General features: G+C 43.5%; 1 pseudogene; it reads right to left on the bottom strand.

Moving 5' to 3' along the window:
- Positions 1-4,336: 4,336 nt before the first annotated feature.
- On the bottom strand, positions 4,337-9,300 carry LOC133900154 (uncharacterized; annotated as a pseudogene).
- Between the last annotated feature and the right edge of the window lie 17,043 nt (positions 9,301-26,343).

Here is a 26,343-nt window from a genome sequence, read left to right as displayed (position 1 = left end):
CCCAAAATTTGTCCTTTTCACTAGGAAAAAAACGCTTTCAAGATTCAATCAAAAAGTGCTCCCAACAAGATTCATGGTAATTGCCAGGAAAGAGTTTAGTACTGCCTTTTATTTCCTTATTTGTGATGAGCACATTGTTTTTGAACTAGTATCAATTCTTATCAAGACTTCCAAATAAGTATATATCAAGCTCTAGGAAGTAATTCACGTTCGGACAGGGAAAAAAAAGGAAGAGTTAATTATATAACTTGAGAAAATAAGCATTGAATTTGTTTTTTCTTAGTGAGGGGAGGAGTGCAGAGGAGGGAAGAAGATTGATGTGCCGAAATGCACTTGAAAACCAATCATAGACCTTCCAAATTAAAGTATTTCTACTACACAAAATAATATTGTACATTTCTTTAAAGAGGAGGCACACACTCACACAGTTACACATGAGCTACACGAGCGCCTCCGAAAAGAGCGCTGGGGCTCGAACCCGGATCGCTCCCCGAGAGCTACCTCGAGAAACCAGTTGGTTCGACAAACCTCCTAAATAATGTTGTACATAAGTAGGAAAATTGTTAACAACTCCTGTAGCTGGACGGCTAGGAGCTCAAGCCTGTAACCGCCCATCAGAACTCGACTCCCAGACTCGGCAATCAAGTCCAGTGATTTTGGGATTACACATGCGTGCGCGCCTAGAGAGAAAACACATGCTTAACTCATTAAGACTCAGCTCGTTAAAGCTCGCTTCAATAGTAAGCTGGCTCAGCTCTTCTCGCTACGACTAGCGAGTTGAAAGCAGAGATTGGCTTAAAAAAACTCAAGCTAGATTGTTTCCTTCGCAACCCAAGCTTAGTTCAACTTCAATTCAGGGTGCATGTGAGATTAAGCACTTCGATAACATTTAAGCATGTTAATACCATCTAAAATGATAATCCAGGAAAGGAGGCTCGGTTAAGTTTGTTTGAAAAGCGGAGAAGAGCCGAGGGAGTTAGAGTCGGCTCACGAGCCTCAAGTTTTTTCTTTTTCAGCCCTACACACCTGTGTGTGCGAGGATGGTGGTTTAAATTGATATATTGAGTGTGCACGTCTGCCTTATACTCTCTAAAAAAATTATTAGCATCTTCTCTCGGTCATTTGGATGATGATTAGTCCCGGCCCTTTGCTTGGCTGCACAATGCATGCATGGACCAGTGGACCTTGTGGATACGTGCGTCATCGGTCCTACAGGACAGATCCCGTGGCAGCCGCACAATGCAATGAGACAGACATACAGAGAGAGGCAGTAGCTCAGGATGCACACGCAGGCATCAGAAAATGACAGCAAAAGCCAGTCAGTCACAAGCAGCTAAGCTAGCAGGTGTGGTCAATCGCACACAGCATCCGTCGACGCATGCAGCAGTCAATGACCACCACATCATCTGCAGACTATTCCTGCCGCCCATGCATGCACTGACAGCGAAGTCGTAGCCGACCATGACCACTGCCATCGATCGACCGATCGCCATCATCTGTCGATCGGTAGACTGTTAATCTGTTTCCAACTTCCAAGTTCATCTTTGTTCCAAGGCATGTGCTTGGACTAAGTTTCAAGGTTGCATCTCTCTCTCTCTCTCTCTCTCTCTCTTCTCTCTCTTCTCTCTCTCTATATAGTAAATCATTGATCTCACCGTCTCTGCCGGCGGCGGCAGTGGGTCGCAGGTTAGTTGCGACTTGCAACGATTCAGGATGGAGATGTCGTTGAACAGTGGTTGCGAAGGATTAGCTAGTTTTCTCAAATTGACCATTGTTGTGTAGGCATCCCCGCCGTAGTCTCCGGCTGCACTCTTCAGTCTGCAGTGCTTTCCAGATGCTTGTGGGCGCACCTTGAATGATGGTAATCCAACATTGGGGAAAAGTCGCATTTCGGAAAATCAACAAACATACCAACTATAGTGTGGTTAGTGGGACTAACACTTATACAATATTCGTCGAGCATTTTTATAGTACCTTCTACTCTCGATGTACTCCCTTTGTTTCAAAATACTTATCACTTTTGACTTCACTGCTTAAAGTTTGACTAAGGATATTTCTTAAATTATCGGGTTAAGTAAAGTGAAAAATAGTATTATTAGTTTTTCATTTAAGGTGCTATAAGCATGTTATATACATATAATCGTTAGCATATTTTGTTAAAAATTGTCAGCCAAAATTCAAACTAAAGGTCAAAAGTGACAAGTATTTTGAAACGAAGGGAATAAGAGAACGCCGTGCAGGACATGATATATCATATCCATTGGTGTGCGCACCTTTCGGATCGCTATGGTACAACTGCTTCAGTGCTTTGCAACATGTTCACAATTAGAAAAGGTCGACAAGTGTAGAGTTATTTTTAAATATATGGAGAAAATTGATTGTGGAGCTTAGGCTCTAAAGGTGAGAATTCTACAAGTAATGGGGTTTGTATTGAAACCTACATTCTAAATAGAATCGGCTGAATTGACTTTGACTTGAAGCTAACTCAAGTGAAGCCATTTCCAGGTTGAGAATCCCATCTTTAGTTGCATTGATGGCAGAAGGAACATACAACAGTCCAGGCCTCGCCCGATGAGTAGCTTTTCAAGGCTAAAGTTTCAGCCTATTTTTTATCAACTACAAAATGCAAAGAAAAAAAAGAACACGCGTAGAAAAAGCAGCAGGCCAGCGTACAACCCAGCCCGAGGAAATGTCAGCCCAGCCAATATAACCCGGCAGGCCTAATTTCAGGCCTTTCCCACTCAACTAGAAATAACTGATACTTTTCTGGCCTTTAAGAGACTTTCCCCGCTGTAATTTAGCCATAATACGTCTCCTTTTTCTGGAGGGAAACAACACACTGACAAAACATCTGGACCTTCAGATTTCATGAAGCACCTTGTGCCAACATTATATACAGGACCGAGAATGACGATCAGAGAAGGTTGATAGACGTTTTATAATTTTTTTTAAAATAGATGACATACTCCTTATTCATTTAATGTTTCTAAAAAACGTACAAACGAAAGCATAACATTTAGAGACACAAAACGAGAAATAAAGTTTCAATGCAATATAACTCCACGAATGAAATATAAACCATAGGCTCTATTTAAGACTATTTTATGTGTCTTTGAGCTCAAAAACTTGAAACTTAAATGAAGAACAAAGCAAAAAGACAGTTATCGAAAGAAGCAACTTTTCAAATTGATGGTGCAACGATAAGAGGATTCAAGACCATCTCAAATGCATGAGTATATAAACGTTTGTGCCTCTAATAACCAGAAAAATAACTTCACAAGGTTGAAAAATTGCAGCTCAAAGGAAAAAACAAAAATCAACAAGAAAATCATAACCGAAAAAGAAAAACTTGCACTTGCAAGAGAAACAATAGAGATACTAGAAGGAAGGGAATTCAAGCATATGTAAAAATATAAACTTCATTACTCAAAGATGTTAGCTCTATTTTAGACGGATTACAAGGATTTTCTCTTAGAAACTCTCACATATTACATAGGCTAAGCACTCATCTTTCTCTCTTCTAAAACCCTAACACTATGCTCTCAAATAGGTGGCATAAGGGGTTTAAGTGACTGGTTTGAACTCTCTCATAGCTATATCCCTCTATTTATAGGTCTAGAAAATTTGACCCATAAGTTTCCTTCATCTCTTTTAGTATACTCTTACCTACCACTCAGGGTATTTTGGTCTATTTCTTGCTCCGTCCATCGAACGGCCGTAACACCTTATTGACTTAGCTTCACCTTGACGCAAGCTTCATGATGGTACCACATACTCCTCCAGTCCTCTCACGGTTTTGAGGCCCAACCGTAAATCCCTTTACACGCTTCTAAAAGCGTGACTCGTTATTTGCTTACACCTTAAACAAGCGCTCTGATATTGACACGTGTACTACTTCTTGTGATCCTGACCACCTTTAAGTTTCTCCCGCTTCTGATCCCTCAGGCCGCCTTATCACTTGCTCCGGCATCCCTTTTACTTGACTTTGTCAATACGCCATCTTCATCATCTGTTTCATGCTTTGCTTGACCTCCACGTATACAGCTAGGATCACCCTTGACTCCGCCCGACCTCTTTGATCGTCTGGCACTAAGCACCCGTTTAGCCCCGATCACTCGTCGTCGACCGTCAAATTACATATGTCACCTGTACACCATGAGACAAGCAAATATATTTCTCAAACTCCAACTCCAGTTAGTCCATAATCAAAATGCTCAAACCAAGCTCAAGCAATCCAAAACTCGATAAACCAAATCGACAACCTTATCAATCACTCATCACATATAAACCAATATTTATTTCAACTTAGTTTCTCATTATATCATCAGCAAGTTCCCTACCAGTGTATGCTATCATTTGACCCTACATCGTTGATGGACTGATACACCGTTGCCAGCGCCAGAGCCTGAAAGCAAACAAGTGTCAAAACAACCGGAAGTTATAGTTGTCGTGCCGACAAATTTCTTGGTCTAAAGGTATACCTACCGAACGCAAAGGTTAAAAACAGTGTGAAAAAAATAGCGTGGCTTGTGACTTGCGACAGCTTGGGTTCCTCGGGTGAATTTTTTTTCCGCTTTTTTCCGGCCAAAAAACGTCGATTCGGGGACTAACTACCACAGACGGTTCGCTTAAGCGAACCGCATGTAGTAATTGATTTTCACAGGTGATTCGCTTAAGGAACCGCCTGTAGAAACCTATTATCACAAGCTGTGTAGAGGGTTTTCACATGAGGTCTCTTTTACATATGTAGAAATCGAACCACATGTGATAATAGATATTTATAGATGGTCTCTTTTGCGTATGTGAAAATCGTTTATTTTCACAGACCTTCGATTACAAACGAATTAGCTAAATATCTGTGCAAATGAGTTACGATCCATCTCTAAAAATAGTTTTTTAATAATGGTACTAAGTACCCAGGCATCTGAAAAGAACAGTATGTTGCGACGTAAATGCCTGTTGTTACAGTAGTTCTTCGCTTCGTTCCGCCTTTCGGTGGGTCCTCGGTGCTCTTGAAACCCGTCGGCACCACGACCATGGGCATCCCAACAAGGTTTCCTAGACAAACTAGCTCCCAGTCGGTCACATTGCCGATCAACGCGTCAACTGTGAAGCTATATATCTTTGACCTCCTTGATCAGCTTGCCCCGTGCTCGTGCGCCTGTTCGGTTCCAATTAACAAGGTTAGTCAAAAGTGTAGTTTAATTTGACTTGTAAAGCACCTGCATATAGTCAACTGCTGGGATTAATTGTGCCCGACGAAGCTCTACCGGCCATTGGTCTTGCGCCTCATAGTCGTCATCATGTCCTTCGCGTTGCCTGTCGTCAAAATTTTTAGATAAGAGAATATTTTTTTATTCCGATCTCTACATTAGATATGCACACAGCTATTCATTATTATATCGTTCCAACCATAGGCTAAAAAAAAACTAACAAATGGCACAACTAAAACGAAACCAAACATAAAACATAATCAAATAAGCAACTTCACGGATCGAACCTCCTAGTGTAGTTCAACTTAAATGGGATAAGCTTTACTCCTTTAACGGAAAGAACATGGACAAGCTGGTATGATCAAAACAAGAATATAAAGCAGATCAGGAACGAGCAATGCATAAACCGCAGACTGGTGAGCAGATCAAAACCATTCGCTACCTCCATTTCAGCGTCGTCAAGATAGCCAACAGCGAGTTGTGTGACGTCAACAGGAAATGGATCGTCTGAAGGAACCTCACAAGATGATGGATCACTGGCATGCTTGCCACGAATTGTATCGAGTACAATAGCACAATCTACTGCACTTCTGCAGAAAGGACCAAGTTTATCCTGCCATTTTATAGTGAGATACTCATCATTCAAAAGATTGGCACGAATCGGACAGTGTCAACAAAGAGATTATATGTGAATCCCAAGCTCTCAGAAATGCTCATGACGTCGGTCCGTGCAACTGTTCCAAATGTGCAGAAATGTTATGGATCCTGCAGTTTCTGAACCAATTGCAAATGGAACCATTCCTAGTGCAGTGCAGAAATAGCGTTCAGCATATACTTTATAAATTTATAGGTTCACATATACATTTCATATAAACTAACCTGCAGAGGTGCTAGCCGCTGGACCTGCAAACGAACCAGTAGAAAATTCTTCGATGTTCCATGGGTTCCGTGTCCTTCCCCAAAAACCATATATCATCATAGGTCAGTTAGCCTGTGACAAGATTTGCTACAGGGACTGCTCCGGCCGACTTCAACCTGAAGGACAATGACATACATGAAGGAGAAGTAATCAGCTCTGATTTCACAAGATGCTTAAAATATGATGGATAAACTGGAAAAAGGAGCAGACCTTCTGTACACGTAAGCTTCGGTATCAAGGACTTGATTCTTAAACGTCCTTGAGCCCCAAGTGGTCTTCTAGTGTGGTACTTCCATATATGTCATGGCATCGAGATATCATCACCATAACGCCTATATATTGGTGTGGCGGAGAACGACGCCTTACCACGGGAATGCCACGGCTTTGTGCGTTGTGGCAGGTGCAACAGAGGGAGAGGGAGAGGGGTACCTGTCCGTGTGGATCTCCGTCCAGCGTCCGCCTCGGGCTCTCGTCTGGATCTATGAGCCAGTTGCCCCCGACCGCCGCATGTGCTCGGTGCAAATCCAGTAGGAGCAGGCGGGTGCAGGGAGGGTGGAGGGAGCAGCGGCGCGGGGAGAGCGAAGTGAAGGCTAGGGTAAAAGTTAAGTAGAAGAGTGGCTGGGCTGACTTATATGGGCCGAATTAGTGGGCTGGGCTAGCTAGCAACCTCTTTTATTTGTGTATTTTCCTTTTCTTTCCTTTTTATATATACTTTGAGAAATAATATGTACTATGAAAAGTATTGAAATGTGTATTTGTCACGTCGATGTGTTTACAATGTCGCCACGTTATGTGTTATTGGCGTTGTAAAGTTGTGAAGGTGGTGGGTCGTCGCGTATCGTCACGCCGCCGTAACAACTATGGGTACTGAAATTATATCTTTTAGGCCATACGGAATGCCATGCAGAGGACCTGGTACCAAGAGTTGTAAGCGTGGCTTTTGAGCATAACGTTGACTGGGCAGTAAAAACTTGTTTGGGGCTGAAAGGCTTTGTTGTTGTTGTTGTTGACTAGGCAGTAAAAACTTAAAGTTTGAATACCCTAATATTAATAAAAATGGCATAATTAGCCCTAGAAAAAAAAACAATTGTTAACATTTTTCACCACAGATTCTTAGGCAGTCAGGGTAACAATCATATGAGCTTAAACATCGAATTGTGCATTTTGCAACAAAATATACTCAGATAACACCCAAAATGAGCTTCAGTAGTAATGAGAAGCCACAAATACCAGACAATATTCTCAATGAAGCAAAGGGAAGAAGGTAGATCAAAGATACAGCCAATAGTGGAGATAGTAGTAATCTTTAAAAATCTCAGGCTGGTTAGTTAATACCAAGATATTTTCCCTGAGCCAGCAAGTCATCTGCCTCTTTTGCTTGTTTGTATGCTAAATCTTCAGTAAAAGTAATAACAAATTCGAGAAGATGATTGTACCTAATAAACATATCAAACAGTTACATGATTAAAATACAATATTTTTAGCCAATATTGTGTTCACATAAGTCGATATGAAGGACATAAGAAAGACAGAATAGGCTTAATAAGCTCATATGACAGAATAGGCTTAATAACGCGATGTTATTTGGTTTGTCCTAATAAGCTCCCCGAGCTCAATAACCCGACTTGAATATTACTTATTTTATTTGAGAAGGAATAGTCTTTTATAACCAATGTGTGACAAGATGGTTAGGAAAACTGACCGACATTAAGGTAATATCTTCATCATTACTTGGACGATGAACTGTAGACGCACGAGTGTAGTCAAAACTTCTACTCTCACCATGCTATCACCACTCCATGATGATTTAAAGAGTAGAACAGAAGGGTTCTGCAATCCACAATTTTCCACGGCGACCAATTTCCGGTTTTCTCTGAATGCAGGTACATTAATTATTTTGCACCATCTTCCATCTCACGTAGCTACAAGAAGCGAAGCCACATAGATTAGACAACAATGTTAACACATTATTTTGCGTAAAGAATGTAAATGAGTCTTTCAAATTTACTTTTGAATCGTTGAAGAAATTAGCATCGAAGTACTTCATGGATTCCATTAAAGTAATCACATCGCTAACTGGTTCTTTCTTCAGAGCATCTTTTGCAGAAACAAATTCCTTTGTGTCCTGAAAATCAACAGATAAACTAATGGGCCAATAGTCCAGAACTGGATACAATAAAATTTGGTTTAAGTATTTAACATTGAAAAAAGTCGTGCCTTCCAAAACTCCTCCCACTGTTTGGCAAGGGTAACCATATCCATTTTGATGGCCACACCTGTGTACCACAATGAATAAACAATAACGGTATAAGAGCTTTTCTGAGAGGAGACTGTACAGGAACTACTTACGGTCTTGTAATTTGGCAAGATTAATCTTGAATAGAAGTGAAAGAAAAGCTTAGCTAGTAAATAGCTTGCCGTGAATCCATTGTTATTTCTAAAATCAACTGAAACTGTTTGATTTCATCATTTTGTCAAGGTAAACTCTTAGCTGGCCTATGTGCCTACACTTCCAAGTTCTAACCATGTGCCCCTTGAACACCTGTAGTTAGAAACTGTACAGAAAGCATTGGCACCTGACACTGAGAAAAATGAATATTAAAAATGCGGCTGAAGTGGAAGTAACATTTGGCTAATACCATCAAAAACATATCATGATTATGTTTCTATCAGTCTAAACCATTCAATTCGCTCAAAATTTTCTGAATACAAATTCAAAGCTTCGCGCCCAACAGTTATGTGCAGTTCCAGCTTGCAGCAATGTGGCCATGCATCCCTTGAACACGCACACCAATCAAACTAAAATAACGGAGTGATCCTAACTAGGTCCAATCCAACTACAAATATTGTACGCATTGTCATGGTCCATGTCCCCACTAATTTTGACCATCAGTTTGCTGGTTTCCGCAAATTCTGAAGTACGAGCAATCAATAACTGAAGAAAGCACCACATAATTTTACCATCAATGCATCCACTCAACAATAATGTTACCAATGCCGTATCCGAGCCTCAGCTCGGCTGGCAATGACGGAGGGAGCCCCTTCCGAGCCACCCGTGTTCGAGCCACGGGAGCTACGTGGGATGCATGCCCCGTCAAAGGCTAAAAAAACCTTCAGAAAAGGGGCCTGACGTTCTTAAAATAAATAAATAATGTTACCAATGCCCATCTTGGTTGCATTTTTAAGCCCATGCAGTAATGCAATTACCTCCGCTTGGAAGGGATCAAGTAGGTGATCAAGCCGACCATGGCCTGCGCACTGAACATCACCGTCACTATCTCTGATAACAAATCCCCACCCACCAGAGCTCGTCTCTTTGTTGAAAGAAGCATCGGAGTTTAATTTGAGGAAATCAGGCGCCAGTTTCTCCCATCTCTTCTTCCTCTTGGTTTCACTATGGGTTTCTCGAACATAATATTTCTTGATTGCGCTGGCTTGAGCCTTGACCTTTACGTGATGTATGTTTGGTGATTGGAGTGCAATTGAGCAAAATTGGGTTTGGTTGTGGGTTCCATGGGCCCAATTTGGCTAGATAATTGTCCAGAAAAATGGGCCTGGCTTCTTCTTATTCTGAGGGAGAAGGCATGGGCAAAGGAGTTTTTTTTTAATATATTTTTTCAATTAAAAATTTAAATAAATAGATTCCTCGTGAAAAAAATTGCAAAACTAGACGCCTGTAGCTCCCTGAGAGGGCGGTTAGGCCACCCGCCCTCTCAGGGGTGGTAAGGAGGCCTAACCACCCCCTAAGAGGGCGGGTGGCCTCGTTCTGTGTAGGCTGAGTCCGAATTGGAGCACTGAGTACCTCGTTCGGGACTTCTTTAGGGGCACACCAAACTACGGTATCCTCTAGTGGTCCCAAATACTCAGTGCTCCACTTCGGACACAGCCCACATAGGACAAGGTCTCGACACCGGTGCTCCCTACTAGGCCTACCAGGCAGGTCGGTCCACCCGACCCCCTCACTTACTCCAGGGGTCACGTGAGGGTCAACCAGCGGCAGCGACAGCGGGACCACGATGGGGGGAACGGCCGACGGCAGCGGGGGAGACAGCAGTAAGATTGTACATTTGTTTTTGTAACTTACATATGCATATTCGATTCGCGATGTACTCTTATATATTCGGACGCGTGTAATTTTTATGGTCAACTTAGCATGTCGTAACTGTATTTCTTATTCCAATGTGATGGCATGCTAGTTGCATTTCTTAATCCAATATGACCACACGCTACTTTCTATCGCCCTCACCCATGTATGAACCGTTCAAGACAGACCTAGAAAAGTATATCTTACAAAGCTACTTATACACGAAGTGAACGCTCAATAACTCTGTCGGGAGTCTAACTTTAATCACGAAGTGACCACACTACTGAACTTCAAACATTAAACGGCCTCATCTCTTTCCTGGCGTAATCTGTAGAAACGATATGACCGCTCAACTTTAACCATGAAATGACAACACATATCTCCTTGCGTAGGCTTTAGACAAGAAGTGACAACACGGGATAGCTTTTACCACAAAATAAATGACAACACATGTATCAATACACATGGAATCTCTGTCCAGCATCAATGCCACAACTTTCCCATTCTTCAAGATGGAATCCAATGCTCCTGCCACCTTCTAAGCCTTCCACTCACTCCTTTCTTCAAGAGGGAATCCAATGCTCCTGCCTTCCTCCACCATAAATAATCCAACCTCCATACATTGATGCACCACTCATTTCTTAGATCTCTCAAGTGCAATATCTTCCTCAGCTCCACCAAGCCTACCAAATAAACATTAGGGGATTTTTATCCCTCAAGGGATCGAAGAACCACCGATGTGCTTCTGTGGTGACCGTTGCAGACTTCGCGAGTCGCAGGACATCTCATACACCTATGGGCTGCGCTTCTTCATGTGTGCTAACTACCAATATGACAAGCCTCAACATGGAATATATGAGTATCCATCGGTATAGCAACAAATATTAGCCACAACTTTTCCGATTTCGCACCCTGTTTTACTAACCTCTCATCTTGTTCTATTTGTTCAGTCCCCTCCACCGCTCTGTGATTTTATTCAATGGCTCGACAATGAGCAAAATGAGGAACAGAAGTAGTGGGTCGACATGACCATGAGGTGGAGAAGGGAAGCTTACGCACGTCGGGAGTACGAGCAACAGTAAGAGGAACTTCGCCTGAAGCGGCAAGAAGAAGAGCATATGAGGAAGAAGATGCACGACCATATCGTGGCTCAGGCTCGGGAGGCTGAGAGGGCAAGGAAGCAGGAGAGAGCCTGCCGTGCTAAGGCAGCAGATCCCAATGCCCTCCGAAAGTGAAAATATCCTAGACGCACTCAGTAGAGAGTATCTAATGTAACCCGACATATTTCAACTTCCTAAGGTATGTTATGATTAGGAGCGGCGAACTAATAAGTAGGTCTTTGTGCGAACTGTACATGCTACATTCTTTTTCTCGTCGTGTCGTCATGGTTACAGTCTCATGTAATGTTTTCCACCATATGTTTAATCTTATGTTTGTTGCCGTTCGCAACCTTATACCCGTGTAATATGCTGCGAGTGCTTCACATATACAATTTGTTCACAAATATTAATTTTTTATTTTTCGAATATTACGTAACCTACTCCAAATTCTCGCTTCCTCAGTATACCGTTTTCACTACTATTCAACCTTTTTAATTCCAAATTCTGCAAAATCCATATTTCAAATTTTGACGAAATACACTAAATTTTGCATATTTTACAAAATAATATGCCATAACCACCCCTTAGGAGAGCGGCAAGGCTGCTAACTGCTCTCCCACTGGACGGCAAGCCCTACTCGCCACCCGCCCTCTCAGGGGGTGGTAAGGAGGCCTAATGGCCCTCTTAGAGGGCTGCAGGGCAGGGGGCTGCAGACGCCTAGTTTTACAAATTTTTTTACGAGAAATCTATTTATTTAATTTTTTTAATCAAAAAAATATATATAAAAAAAACTCTGGGCAAAGGCAGCACCTACAGTGCCACCATGGATTGGATTGGCCACGCTTAGAACCCTCCACAGTGTTATCTCCCCATCAATGCCTCAAGAGGAGAGAGAGCGTTGAAGAAGGGTGGAAATTTTGATTACATCATTATACATTGAACAATAGTTTGCTGGATCACACTTATAATTTGTAATTGCGGAAAAAGAACGAGAATTCGCTGCTTGATTTAGGTGCACTTGAGGATTCTCCACTCCATTGTCTCATTGACACGCTGGTTCTAGGACCACGTGTCAGTGAGATATCAGATGGCAAATCATGAAATAATATTCTTTATCGCTGCAAATCAACTATAACTTTTATCCTAAGGGTGATACATTTAATATATAATTATATATTCGACCAATGGTTTGCTGGATTAGAGTACTCACTATTAATTGGAAATATTTGGATACACTTACAAGGGATGAAGCTAGAGTGAACTCAAAGGATTTTTCAATTAAGACCCGATTTATCCTAATGATGGCAGAGCATTCAAGTACATAAGATATGTTTGACTAGCATTGAAGATTTGACCTATTTGGACATGTTTATATTGGCAAGGACGAGCTCACGAGGAGGATAAACGGGGTTGCCAATTAATACTTGACAAAATTGTAGTGTGATGTGGGATCACAATGAGTACGCGCCTTCTGTCTTGAAAATCAATAAGCACTCTACTAATACATGGTAAATGGATGAAGTATAGAGTCCATTTCTTTTCAGTCAAAAGATTTCATTTTTTTTTTCAAAATGGCAGCAGGAGCTTTGCCGATATTATTAGACGAGAAGGAAAAATGAGTTTGGCTAAAGAGAAAAAACACGGAAAACAAAAGAAGAGGGACAAATAACAGAGCCCTCCGCAACAATAGCCAGATAACACAGATAAGAAACAACTACAGGGGGCTGAAAGAAGTCTTACTGGAGGGGAAGGATCACCCTATGTTGAGAGAGGTCTCAGGTTAAAATGGTGGCTACTATCACACCCAGGGGCGACTTGAATCTGCATCTCAACACAATAACATTGCCTTTTGAAACTCTTCAAGTTGATCCAACGTTCCCTGAGCTACTTACGGTGCGTTTGTTGATTTGTTTTGAAAGGTTCTTCGATTTCTCTCCTTCTAAATGTTCCACCAAAAGGTTATCACCTTGCCGTTGAATTCCCTTCATAGTTGCTTGTCAATTTTGTTTGATGCTACCTTCCTCCAACCCTTCAGGGTTTGAAACTGAGAGAACGGCAGCATGCCAATTATATTTAGTCCTTGAGAGATAAGCAACCAAACTTCCTTTGTGAAAATGCAATCTTTGCACAGGTGTATTGATGTTTCATCTTCTTGATCACATAGAGTGCATATTTGATTCCAGGGCCAACCTCTTCTCGCTAAGTTATCTGCAGTAAGAATTTTGCTTTGCAGAAGTATCCATGAGAAGAGTTTGCATTTTTGTTCTTTTTTGGCTTTCCACACTTGCTGCATGTTGTGCTTCCTTGTTCGCCCCACAAATTGAATTTTGTATGCACTCTGAGCGGAGTAATTTCCATTTGTCGTCCATCTCTAGGTTACAGTGTCCATCACACCTCGAAGTTGTGCCCACAAGCTCACAATCTGGTTAAGTTCTTCGTTAGTCACAATGGACTCAAGATAACCAATCCATCGGTGATCGGCAAGGCCTTGACTGTAAATTTTTTTCTTCTAGATTTTGCATTAATGAGTGGCGCGATATTTCTTGGGGCTTGTCCCTGGAGCCAATTTGAGTACCAAAAGCTCGCTTCCTCACCATTGCCAATAGTTATTGTGGTTGATGCATTGAAAAGCTCTCTGTCTCCTTGATCGCAAGGCACTGGAAGGCCCTTCCAATGTTTATCTTCATCTTGCCACTCATACTAAAGCCAACGTAATCTGAGGGCCCTTGAAAATATGTGCAAATCCTGTATGCCTAAGCCTCCTAGTTCCTTTGGCTTGGTGACGATCGCCCAATTGACCAGACAATGGCCCGCTGCAACATTGTCTGGTGCTTCCCCTTGCCAAAGAAAATTGCTCCTCAAATGATTGATTTTCTTTGAAAGCCATTTTTTGAAGAGGCAAGGCTGTTAGATGATACGTTGGTTGCGCTGACAACATGGATTTAACCAAAGCTTCACGGCCTGCAAAGGAAAAGAACCTGCCTTGCCAACCTAACAGATTATTGTGTAATTTATCAAGAAGAGGTTGGACGTCAACTCTTTTGAGCTTTCTTGTATGGATTGGAAGGCCAAGGTACTTGGATGGGAAGGTCTCTACCTTGCTAGGGAAACCTTGTAAAATGTTTCGCAGAGGGAGCTCTCGGCTTTGGATAGGATAAATTTATGTTTTTTTTTAGGTTTGTCACAAGGTCGGAGCATTTTTCGAAGGCATCTAGGATCTGTAGCAAAACTTCCAATTCCTTTCTATCTGGGTTCGTGAAGAGTGCGTCATCATCAGCATATAAGGAGCATCTAAGCTTTGCTTGTCCCAGAAGTATGGGTTTAAGAATCTGTAGTTGCGCCGCTTTGACGATCATCCGTTGCAGTGGGTCAATAGCCAAAATAAAGAGCATTGGTGATAAAGGATCTCCCTGGCAAAGGCCATGAGTGTGGGTGATAAGTGGCCCTGGGATTCCATTTAGCATGATCCTCGATGAAGATGTAGCAAGAATTGCCGAAATCCAGTTTATCCATTGCCTTCCAAAACCCAAGTTCTGTAAAACATCGATCCAGTAATGCCAACTCACTAAATCGAAAGCCTTCAAAATTTCCAACTTAATAAACAACGATGATCATTTTCTTCTGTGCAGCTCCTTAATCACATTGTTCCCATACATGTAGTTGTCATGGATTGAACATTTCTTTATAAAAGCACTTTGAACTCTCGACACCAGAACATCAAGGTACGGTGCTAATCTATTGGTGAGCATTTTGGTTATGATCTTCGACAGACTACTAACAAGACTGATAGGGTGATAGTATGAAACCGATGTTGGATCCATTTTCTTGGGAAAGAGAATGACATTTGTAGTGTTCACCAAATGAAACTTGTCAGAACCTAGGCTGGAGAACACGTTGGCAACATCCACAAGGTCTTCATTAATAATATTCATGCATTTCTTATAGAAAAGGCCGATATACCCATCGGGGCTTGGGGCCTCTTCAGGGTGAGACGAGTTTATTGTATCAAGAAGTTCTTGCTCGCTGAAAGGTGATTCTAGACCGGACAAATCTCTTCGTTGGTAACCAAGTGTTGTCCAATCTAAAGCTAAATGCCTCGGTTTGTTGGTGCCCAATTGATTAACAAAGTGGCCATGTATCACGATTTCCTTGTCTTTGTGTGTTATAGCGACTTTGTCACCTGTGTGAAGGGCCTGAATGTATTTCTTACATCTTTGAGCATTTTCCTTAATGTGAATTTTTTTGTTTGCATCCGATTTCTTTATGTGAACCCATTTGGAATATTGCTTGGCCCTGCACTTCTCTAGAGGCGCGAGGCCCCTAAGCTTCCTTTTGAGATTCTTCTTGAGCTCTAACTCATATTTATAAATGCTATGGTGTTCCTGCGCTGCATCCAGCCTAAGGATCACCTCACGTGCAATTTCCATCCTTAGCTTAAGATGTCCTATATTTTCCTATTTCCATCTTGTTAGCACCTTGGTCGTCCTGTTTAGTTTGACATGGAATCTCATAATTTCATCAAAGACCAGCACTGGCTTAGCCCAGGCCTCTTGAACTGTCTCAAAGAAACCAGGTATATTCACCTAGAAGGACTCAAAATGAAAGACAATTGTTGCTGGGCGTAAAGTCTCCCCAGTTAAGAAGAGTGCTACATGGCCTGATTCATTAGAGGAGAGGGCTTGCAAGTATGACGTAGGGAAATGAAGCTCCCACTATGGGCTGGCCAGCATTGTGTCAGTCCTCATCTAGGTTGGGTGATCTTTCTCATTGCTCCGAGTGAAATTGTGACCATGGAGTTCTAAGTCTCTAAACTGAAGATTATCAATCAACTTTCTAAAGCGACGCATCATTGGCAGGTTTATTTTAGCGTTGTTCTTGTCAGCCATGCTACTTATGAGATTAAAATCCCCCACGATTAATCATTATGGCCGCATCAAGTTTTTTAGGAGAGTGAGTTCTTGCATAAGCTCGATCTTCTCATGATCTTACTGAGGGCCATAGACTGTGGTGATGGACCAAGCAATGTTGTCAGCCAACATAGTAATGGTACCTAAAATGGTGTGGTATGTCCGGTGTTGATCTGTTAGATTGAAGAAGTTGTGGTTACAAGCAAGGAGAATTCCCCCGCTAACACCTTGAGTAGGAAGCTCAGCAAAATTATCAGCGAAGTCTGGGCCTAGGGTCTCCACTATTAGCTGATTGTTCCAAGATTGAAGCTTTGTTTCCTGGAGGCAAACAATAGTTGCCCCATGCGAGGTCACCAGGTTTCGAATGCTTGATCTTTTGGCTGTTGCATTAAGCCCGCGTGCATTCCAACATAATATATTACAATTACATTGTGACATAGGCGATAAGCAAAACAACTCTTCTAGTGTAGAAGCATAGACACATTGAGGTTACACAGGTGGAGCCTTCCTAAGCACCGAAGAATGATTGACATCGCATCATGGTGAGTGGCTGGTACACATCTTAGGAGCAGAAGCACAGACACAGCGACGACTTGAACAGGGCCTAGAGGAAGCGAAAGGTGGAAACAACAACATCTGGGCTGGAATACTACAAATCAACAAGCATAACATGATGAAGAGTAGTGGATGGTGACTTGGACTTGAGCCGGCAATCTGCATCACGCAGTGTCGACCTCCCCTACAGGTGCCAGGACAAGGGCAACCCTATTGTGGCTCCTCTTCTTCTGCTACTGCTGGCCTTTGTCCACTAGCACCTTAATGACCTCAATCGAGTCCTTGGATAATGGTTGGACAAAGCGCTGCATATAAGATGCTCGAAGGTTAGAGATAGATTTAACTCTAGGCAAAAGCACCCTCAGTTTTCTTCTAGAACATCTTTGGCCATTTGCATCTGGTCCTTTCCTGGCATGGTTTTTCTTGCAAGTTGGTCACTTCTTCTATTGGATTGAGGTGATGCAGATTCTTCAGCAGAGGCCATGACTGTGTTCACGGCTAGTGAGTTAAGGAGAATATGTGAAGGCAGATGCCGAATAACGCTGTTGATGAAAGTCTGTACCTCGGATGTCTCTTGTTGTGGAAGGTCAGGTGGCACGTTGGTGTGGATCATTGGCAGCTACACTTCTCACCTCATTGTTCAGTGTCCATCTACTGTAACGTGGACTCCACCTGTGTCCTCACGCAATCGACGAGGTTTGCGAGGGAGCATGGAGTTGGATCACAGCAGATGGGCGGCATGGTTGGCTAGTGTAGATCTTGTAGATTTGGGAGCTCAGCTGTTGCAGTGTCATTGTTATCCCCACTGACCTGGGAGCATGTGTGTTTTGGTGTTGGGTCACCAAGCGACAGGACCATCCCTAGAGGCATCTGGATCTGATCGTCAGTTTTAGGGGCCTCAGTGTTGCTGTCAGAGCTCGGAGGAAGAACAAAATGACCTATAGGCACATACAGCATACAAAATTCATCCAGCATATGGAGTCGGGAGGATTTGAGCTTTGTCTTTCACCTATTCCAAAATCCAGAATGATAGCTATGGGTGAAGTAAATCGCACTTTTCTGTAGGCCGTCGTAGTGGCACTGCCCACCAGCTCGTGTTGATTGCAGATTGGGTTGAGCCGGGGGGACGTAGACCCATGTCGATGATGACTGAAGCCGTCTTGGTGACGCCCCTGGTAGCCTCGGTCGACGTGGACCCTGGCGAAGTCCCTTGAGTCCCGACAGGACCTGGATAGCTAGGACCAGAGGGAACAGTTGCGGTGCCTCTGGCACACCACCTGGCGCGGTCTTCATTAGCGTCATCATCACGAACCCACCTAGGGCCATCATCGTCGCGGCACGACCTTGGCAACGGGGTGACAGGAGAAGCCACACCCCCATCAGGCACGCCATAGATCCAATCAAGGGTACGCTCCTAACATCTTGAGTCTCCAGTCGCCCTCGAAGGATCGTCAGTGAGGAAGGTCAGGTCATGCACCACCTCCAGGTGGACAAAGCACCGGTAGGACTAGCCCCTTTTAAGCCCCGATGGATGATCGTAGCGGATCTCCACCTGAGGTAGAGGTATGTCGACCGATGACAACTCCCTAACACTCTCTAGGACGGTGAGCCAGATGATTCTCGAAATTTGGCACGTTTTCTTGCACCACGCCAGAGGTCATAAGTCCTTGTTCTCTCCCTTATGCGTGAGCATTCCTCCACGTAGTGGATGGCGCAACATGTACCAATAATCTGAGCAGCGATATCTTTGAAGAAGCAATGGGTCGGGAGGCCTTCAATCCTCAGACGGACATGGAAGTCAAAGTGAGCTCCTTCTGCATACCTCTGCTCACTCCAATTGGCGAAGCGTAAGTCCCTCCCATGGTACAGCAGGCTGCACGAGGAGACCACCTCATCACAGTTCCAATGGTTGCTAAACACAATGAGGAAGTCCTCCGGATGATGCTTAACCACCTTACATTCGTGCACCGCGACACCAAACTCCACCGTAAGCTCGTTTGCGAGGAGGTACTCTTCCGTGCCTGACCTAGTTCCAGCCAGCCAGGACACCACAGCTCAATCCAGAAGTTTCTCCATCTGGCGTGTCACCGTGCCAGTTGCCAAGACAACCACCTCTGCCTCGAGAGGCCTAGCAGCAGGATCACCAGGTAAGGCGGCCATGGTCTCTTGGAAACTAACAGTGCTCTGGGAAGCAGGCTGAGGAGAGGTTTAAGAGGTGAAACAAGGAAGAACTTCTTTGTAGGATGATCGTTGATGTTCTTTGACTGGAATAAGGCAAGGTGAGGGTGAAAATGTGGGGGGATGAGCAGCGGATTTGGGAGGAACTGGAGCTTTCACTTGAACTATGCCAACGCACTCAAAACACTAGTGTCCGAATCTCCTGCACTTCCAACACCGAGGAGGTTCACGGCAAGAGGCCACTTTGTGTTCCAGGGAGAAGCAGTTGAGGCATCTCCCCTTGAGCTCTCTTAAGGAAGGCATTCTTCCTAAGATGCTTCTCCTCTGCATAAAGAGATGAACCTACTGAAGGATAGGGCAGTGAATGAAGCTCTGGCTTTCTCCACCAGTACCGTGGATGGACTAAACTCCAACCCTCATCAGCGGCCACTGGAACTTTGCCTCGAGCCCTTGGAACGTCTACATCAACGGATTATGTAGAGGGGGAATCTAGGGTGTGAAACTGACATGGTTGCTGAAAGCTCGTGCTGCTTGAATGCTGAGTGGAATTCACGCTAAGCTAAATCTCTGGGATGCTGAACTCTGACAACTAAAAGCAGGATGATGATGAACTAAACGGGAGGTCGAATTGAAGACAAAGGAGATTTTGAGGGAGATCCCGCTCCCTTCCAAAGGTAACAATGCCCTGTCACATCAAGGAATTGTCTCCCGCCATGGAGCGAAAAGGAGATGGCCTCGGCCTCGTCTAGTGTCCTGTGGTGCCGTGAATGCTCTGATCTAGACCTCTGAATTCCTTCGCTGAAGAAGGGGGCAAGCCGTTGCCGCACGGCAGACGCAAGATCCCAGCAGCAGAAAGCACGAGGCCATGATCTGAAGGGAAGCCATTACACTGGCGGTTGGGAGCCAAAGGACAAGCTACTAGGCCCCCTTGGCCAGCGACGAGAAGACTCTGCACGCCGTAGACTGAACTGCTTAGATCCGCGCCTTGGTGAGGGAGAACAGGCTCCAAAACACCGACCGGTGCCAGCAATTGATGCAAAAATTGAGGGATCTATGGAGAGGGAGGGAGAAGAGGAAGAAAAAGTGGTGGATCTAAGGTTTGGGTGGGAGGAAGAAGGGATTTGTGGTTGGAAATGGGAGGAACCAGTGGGTCGCCCCCCCCCCCCCCCCCGGTCGCCAGATGGCTGCAATGGCTCCGTCTTTTTTCAAAGGCATTGCATGGATGGAAGTATGAAAGTCATGAGACAAACTTGAAGAGTTCGGCCCTCGATATACCCATACATGCATAACTGCCCAAACTAGGTTAATTTAATGGTTTGAAACTAGATTTAGTGCCTAATGACTAGGTAACCAGATAACTCAACTAATATAATCAACAACAAACCAATTAAAATTCTTGCTCAACTAGTACCAAAGGCAGCACATGTCATTAAAACTATATCCGAAATCAACACTAGAATTTTCTCCATCAAAAGAACCTAAGGTTATGTCGACCTAGCTAGCTGACAGTTTGCCGAAAGAGGCATCTTATCTTTTGGTGTTCAGACTCCAGCAAGATAAGCAATTTTCATGCCAGTGAGGGTGGACCATGGAAAAAAATTCAGCCAATTTTCGGTCTTACCGGTCACCTTTGGTATTTGTGTTACCAGCCAAAATTGATTGAAATTATTCAAATTTGGCTGAAATTTGACCGAAATATTCTGAAATTTGACTGAAATCTTTTTACCAGTGCCATCCGATTTTTTTTAAATCCGATTTTTTTTCCATGGGGTGGACAGGTCAGGAGCAATTTTGAAAAGGCCGGTACGCTGCTTGAAGAATGTGGGGCTACGATCTCTATCATCCTCAATATAGATAATAACGGATCTCCCCCTCCTAGTCATTCTCAAATGGAGGATTAACACCAACTACCACAAATATATATGCAAATAAGGATTCTGGAGAAATGATGTGTTTGACGAAAAGGAATAGAAGCATCCCTTATGTAGAAGAAAATGAGTTGTAATTGGAAACATGTTTCCGATTAATCTAAATTTAAAATATGTTTTCCTTTCAAGCACTGGAAACCATGGAAATAATGCAACAAATAGAAAGTCAAAATTAGTGCCGGACTTGTGCACGTTAAAAGGATTCCATGCTTGACCATAAAAGCCCTGGGTATTGAAACAATAAAATTATTATTGTGCAGCAATTAAAACACCAAATTGCAACAAAACTAAAAAGGCAATGGTTACCATCTGCACCATCGGCTTCTTTCTCATGCTCCTATCTAGATCCGGTGAGATTTGTCAACAACCGTGATGATCCTAACAAATTCACTTGTTCCTAGGCTTTGAGACGTCCTGCAATCTTCGACCACCACAAGTCTTTTCAAGCATGAGGAGACAAGTGGGAAGGGATGGCTCCATAGATGAGGCATTGTGGCTAAACACACGGTGCTTGGCGGAGGTGATGAGGTGGGGCCGGTTCCCGGCTACGACATCACCATGCTCTCGCGGCATGATAGTCCTAATAACCGTTTTTGTCCCGTCAGTCTCCGAAAAATTGAAAAAAATCACTAAAACTTGTTTTTACCCGAAATCGAACACATAACCTACACAACCTTCTGCTTGGGAGTCAAACACACTACTATTGCACCACATATTCTATATGGTATTAGATCTAAACAAATTATATAAAATATTAAAAAATAGAAATAGTTAAACGGGTCGTGTTGTGCCGCGGCTCCTGCCCAGACACGACCCAAACCGTCGTGACGTACCAGCCCATTAGCCGTCATACCGTGTCATAGCTAGACCGGACTAAAATAGCCATGTCTCATACCGATCTATTTTATCCGATCCATTTGGTCACCTTTAGCGAGGATCAGCCCGTCACTAGAAGCAGGGACGCGTGGGTGGCCGAGCAAGATTACGGGCGGGGAAAGCGCCCCATATGTTGTGTTGCGTAACACGTCTACAACATTGCTGTATTTTGAAATCCTTAGAGTTCCCTGTCTTGCTATATAGGTGTATCTTAATCCTCGGGATAATTAATGAGTATTGTGATCCAGGAATTTTTTAAATGCTAATTTTTTGTTTGCTACGATTACAAAATCCTTGGGCTTTGAATCATCTCACCTTTTACGCACACTTACTACAACTTTGAAACGAAAATCCTATTTTTTTATAACCATTTCAAGAAGATCCTCTAAGTAACTGAAGGCACACCATAATAAACCCATGTAACCACCTCTCATTCACCTGGAAAAAAAATCCCTTACGCCATCAACATTATCTTAGACTCCACATTAATCCATCCTTAGCATAGTAACGCCTCCACCCTTAGATGCCATGTTCACAATATCTCATGCCCCTTCTCTTCCCTTGTCATAGTCATGCAACTACTTCACAATCAGAGTCATGACGTGCTTTCTGGAATCATTCATTGAAATTCAGAGTGCATGGGTGTGCAAAAAAAATGCACTTATACATAACTTAAAAGTTCTGAAATAATGCCAAACAGTTGGTACACCCGGTGATTCATTACAAGAATTCCTCAAGAGCTGTTTGTTAGGATAGTCCCACACATCAGTTGTTTAAGTGCATAGAGTGTTAGGTAACAACGGGTAGGCTATGACAGCATAAAATAAAATTTTGTACTATGTTAAACCAAGAAATCATACGAGTAGGGATCATGGATCGTTACCACTTAACACGCATCGCAACAGAAGAAGAGTTGGAGTAGACCTGTCTAATGTCATAGGCATCGATGTAGAGGAAGTAGCCAAACTCAGTAGGGTGATCATCCATTCCTCACGATCTCCTCCTCGAGTAGATGCAGATAATCGACTTTCTAGTCGAGTGCGTTCTGATTTCTGACTCGGAATATAAGTCAAATCAGTAGCCGCCAAGTTCAAGTCATCAAGTCGATTAGCGTCGTAGTTGTAGCAATGCCACTATTGTATCTACAAGTCCTGGGGTCGAACGCCGAGCGTTGGTGTGCTAACACAATGTGCACGACTAGGGTTTAGGAGGTAGGGTGGAGGGGGCGCGACTAGGATTTGGAGTGGTTAAACCATGCGCGCCCTCACCCCATGTCTCCCATTATATAGATCCCACAAATGGGCTTTCATGTTGGTGACCCATGATGACTCTAATTCTGCATGGATCACGATCCGATCAAACGTAATAATAGATTCAATCTGTATATATTGTTCCAATCCATAAGCATGTGACCTGTTAGGTTCACGTATAAACGACACAACTCGAAAACCCTTTTCTGAACCAAAATTGTCAGTGATACCTTGCAGACCATATTGACTCTCGAGTATACATAAAGATCTTATCAGCTGAACATTGATATACACATGCACTGATCTCTTTGCCTCACAATACCAGTCAAGCTCAAGGCAAGACATGTGCCATAACTGTGATAGCTTTACTATAATAAATCTTGTAGTGGATTACTGAACTCATGATTAACTATTTAATCATATTAGCATGGCAATGCACTTTCATCTTGATCGCTCACACCCCATTATATAAGTTATAGAAAATCCCAAAACTACCTTTATGACTACCAAGTTACGGAGTAGGGTTTGACAACCCTAAATTGTGCCACTACATATTTTGGGAATAGGGCCGGCAACAGGGTGGGTCGGGTCGGGTCCTCGCGGGTTTTACACTTGATGAGGGCAAGGGCAGGGTTGGGTTTTTGCCCGCGGGTGTCATGGGTCGGAGCCCCGATTGCAGGTCGATCGGGAGCGAGGGCCGATTTTCGCCCGCGGGCCCTCGACATGTGCTTGACTCTCAGCTGTCATCGCATGCCCGACGTCGCACGCCCACGCTCTCCTGCCTCTTGCCCGTCGCCTGTCGCCACCGATTGCCTCGTGCCTGCCCGTCGTCGGCCACCCCACGTCCGCCCGTCTCCTACCCGCCACCAGTTGTCCTGCATCCGTCCGTCGTCCCCACTGCTCTTGTCACCACCCGCGCCCGCCACCGCTCTTGCCGCCCATGCCTAAGGCCGTAGCTCCCGCCCGCGGGGTCCCGTTGGGTTTCAGGTCCCCGCCGGGTTTGGGATTGGGGGCGAGTTTTCACGTTTTAAAGGTTTTTGTTGTGTTCTTGCTGCACCCGGCCTCGACCTACCCCATTGCCGGGCCTATCTGGGAATCAATTATGATCTCAGGTCTAAGGATCCTGCAGGTATACCATTTAAGATTACAATTGATGGCACATCATATAACAATCTCAGTAGCATCTTAAGATGGGTTTATCCAATACTATGTTCTCTAACATATGTTCATACTATTGTTTTGATATCTCTATATCTATGATCCATGAAACATGATCATCAATCAATATATGTGCTAATCTGTGAATCATTATTGTTCCACATAATGATATAAGACTAGAGATCATTTAGAGTAATATCACAATAAAATAAAGAGCTTCACAAACGAGTCACATACTTGCTGATCAATGCAAAATATAATTATCCAAGAAACCGAATAACACATTATTCAAAAGTATATAAACATAAACATGATACAATCATCTTTATGATTGCCTCTAGAGGATATCACCAACTCATAGGACACCTTATAAGGGTGAGGATTGCACCACCTATTAGGCAACTCGTGAGTCTTAATGCCTGAGATCCCAGAAGTTTCAACAGGCCCAAAAGCCATTTTATGACAAATGGTACAAAAGTCACATACTATCTATCCCTGAGCATCTCTCAGGCATCATAGATTCCAAAATGTATACCCAATGTGCGAGGGGGAGACTAGTTGGGATAGTTCCACATCATCTATAGAAGTAGGCAGAGTACAACTCATAAGGGTGAGGGTGATACCACATATTAACCGGCCAAAACCTTCTGATGGGGGCACTTGTCTGCTGTCTTGGGAGTGCCACCTCAAGTACGAATCAAGCATGGTGCAATTGTCATGGTTCTTCATGATGAATTTGGTTTGTTTAATGGAGTGAAAGCAAGGTGGCAATCTCATTGCATGGGTGCTTTGATTATGGAAGCTTTGTGCATGATGTGATGGTGCTTCTCTGGCCAACAAAGATGGAGTACAACAAATCAAGATAGAAATAGATAGCCAAGTGCATTTGTCCAAATGTGGAATGATCTAGAGCAAACAAGGACGATATATTACCAGTCCTATTTGACCTGAAGTAGCTCAGCAGTTGTATCTAGGTTGTATGCATGCCCTATAGAAGCACCTGCTTTCATGCATGCAAATCAATTATAATCCTGTGCGATCGTAATCAAGAGATCCTTGATCTAAGAACAAAGTTCTCCACTGACCCCTTCTGCATGAAGATGCTACTCCATTTACTTTTTTGTGAATCCGAGCGCGCGGGATGACACATGAGCTTCAGAGCTTGACGACCAATCTAGCCAATGTCAAGTTGCTAAAGAATGCCAAGCATATGCTCGTGTTTAGCTACGATGACTTGTCACACCACTACAAGAGCTGCTTGTTGCAACGAAGGGCTGCTTGGGAAAATTGATGGCATCTATATGCTTTATGTAGCTAACCATTGCTTCGACATGCTTCTCGATGGGGGTTTACCATTCATGTGGACATTGGTGCCATAGAAAAGGTCAAGAGATGTAGGCTGGAAGCTTCTCAGTTTAGCGCCTGGATTGCCAGGTATGGACACCACATGGGCACGGACTTCCCTTTGTCTTTGATCCACACCTTTCCATCCGCCATGGGATTTAGCTGCAACAAGTCTTGAAGAAATGACATGCCTCCAATTGCAATGCTCTATGGATAATCTATTGTTGTCACTATATCAAGAAAGTGTCCAATTGCTAGGGCAACATTGTGGTGTTGCTGAAGTACATCCCATCAACCCCTCGAGAACCTGTCACCGCTGTCAGCATGAGATTCGTCGGCTAGTGGTGCTGGGCGATGACGAGAGCTGTTTGAATGAAGAGTGCTGGGATGTCGTCTCAGGCTCTCAATGTTCTATCTGGGTCATGCAAGTGTGGGGTTTGTACTTAGTGCTATGTGGGCCCAACTTCCCACTGCAATCTGGGCCCACCTCCACTCCTGACTAGGGATGACAATAGGATTGCCCCAATGCTGAACAAGAGCTCCCGCTACAATCCTCATACCCATACACGGGTACAACATTTCCCTTTACCCGCTCCCGTGTGGTTAACAAGCACCTGACATGTTACGCAACCCCAGTAGCAGCCATGTATCACAATATTAACATTCATCATTTCAGCATGAAAAATGCCTATTTAAGGTGCAAAATTGACATACATTAAGAGCACCACAATAACACAAGACTGGCAACAAGACTGTATAAGTTTGCATCACTACCACTAGTTCAACACAAGTAGCTCTTCACTAATCATCGACACAATCCATCAAGTTTAA

This window comes from Phragmites australis, chromosome 19 (assembly GCF_958298935.1).
Source record: "Phragmites australis chromosome 19, lpPhrAust1.1, whole genome shotgun sequence".
Taxonomy (NCBI): domain Eukaryota; kingdom Viridiplantae; phylum Streptophyta; class Magnoliopsida; order Poales; family Poaceae; genus Phragmites; species Phragmites australis.
Note: the sequence above shows the minus strand (reverse complement) of the source record. Positions and strands in the feature narration are given on the sequence as shown.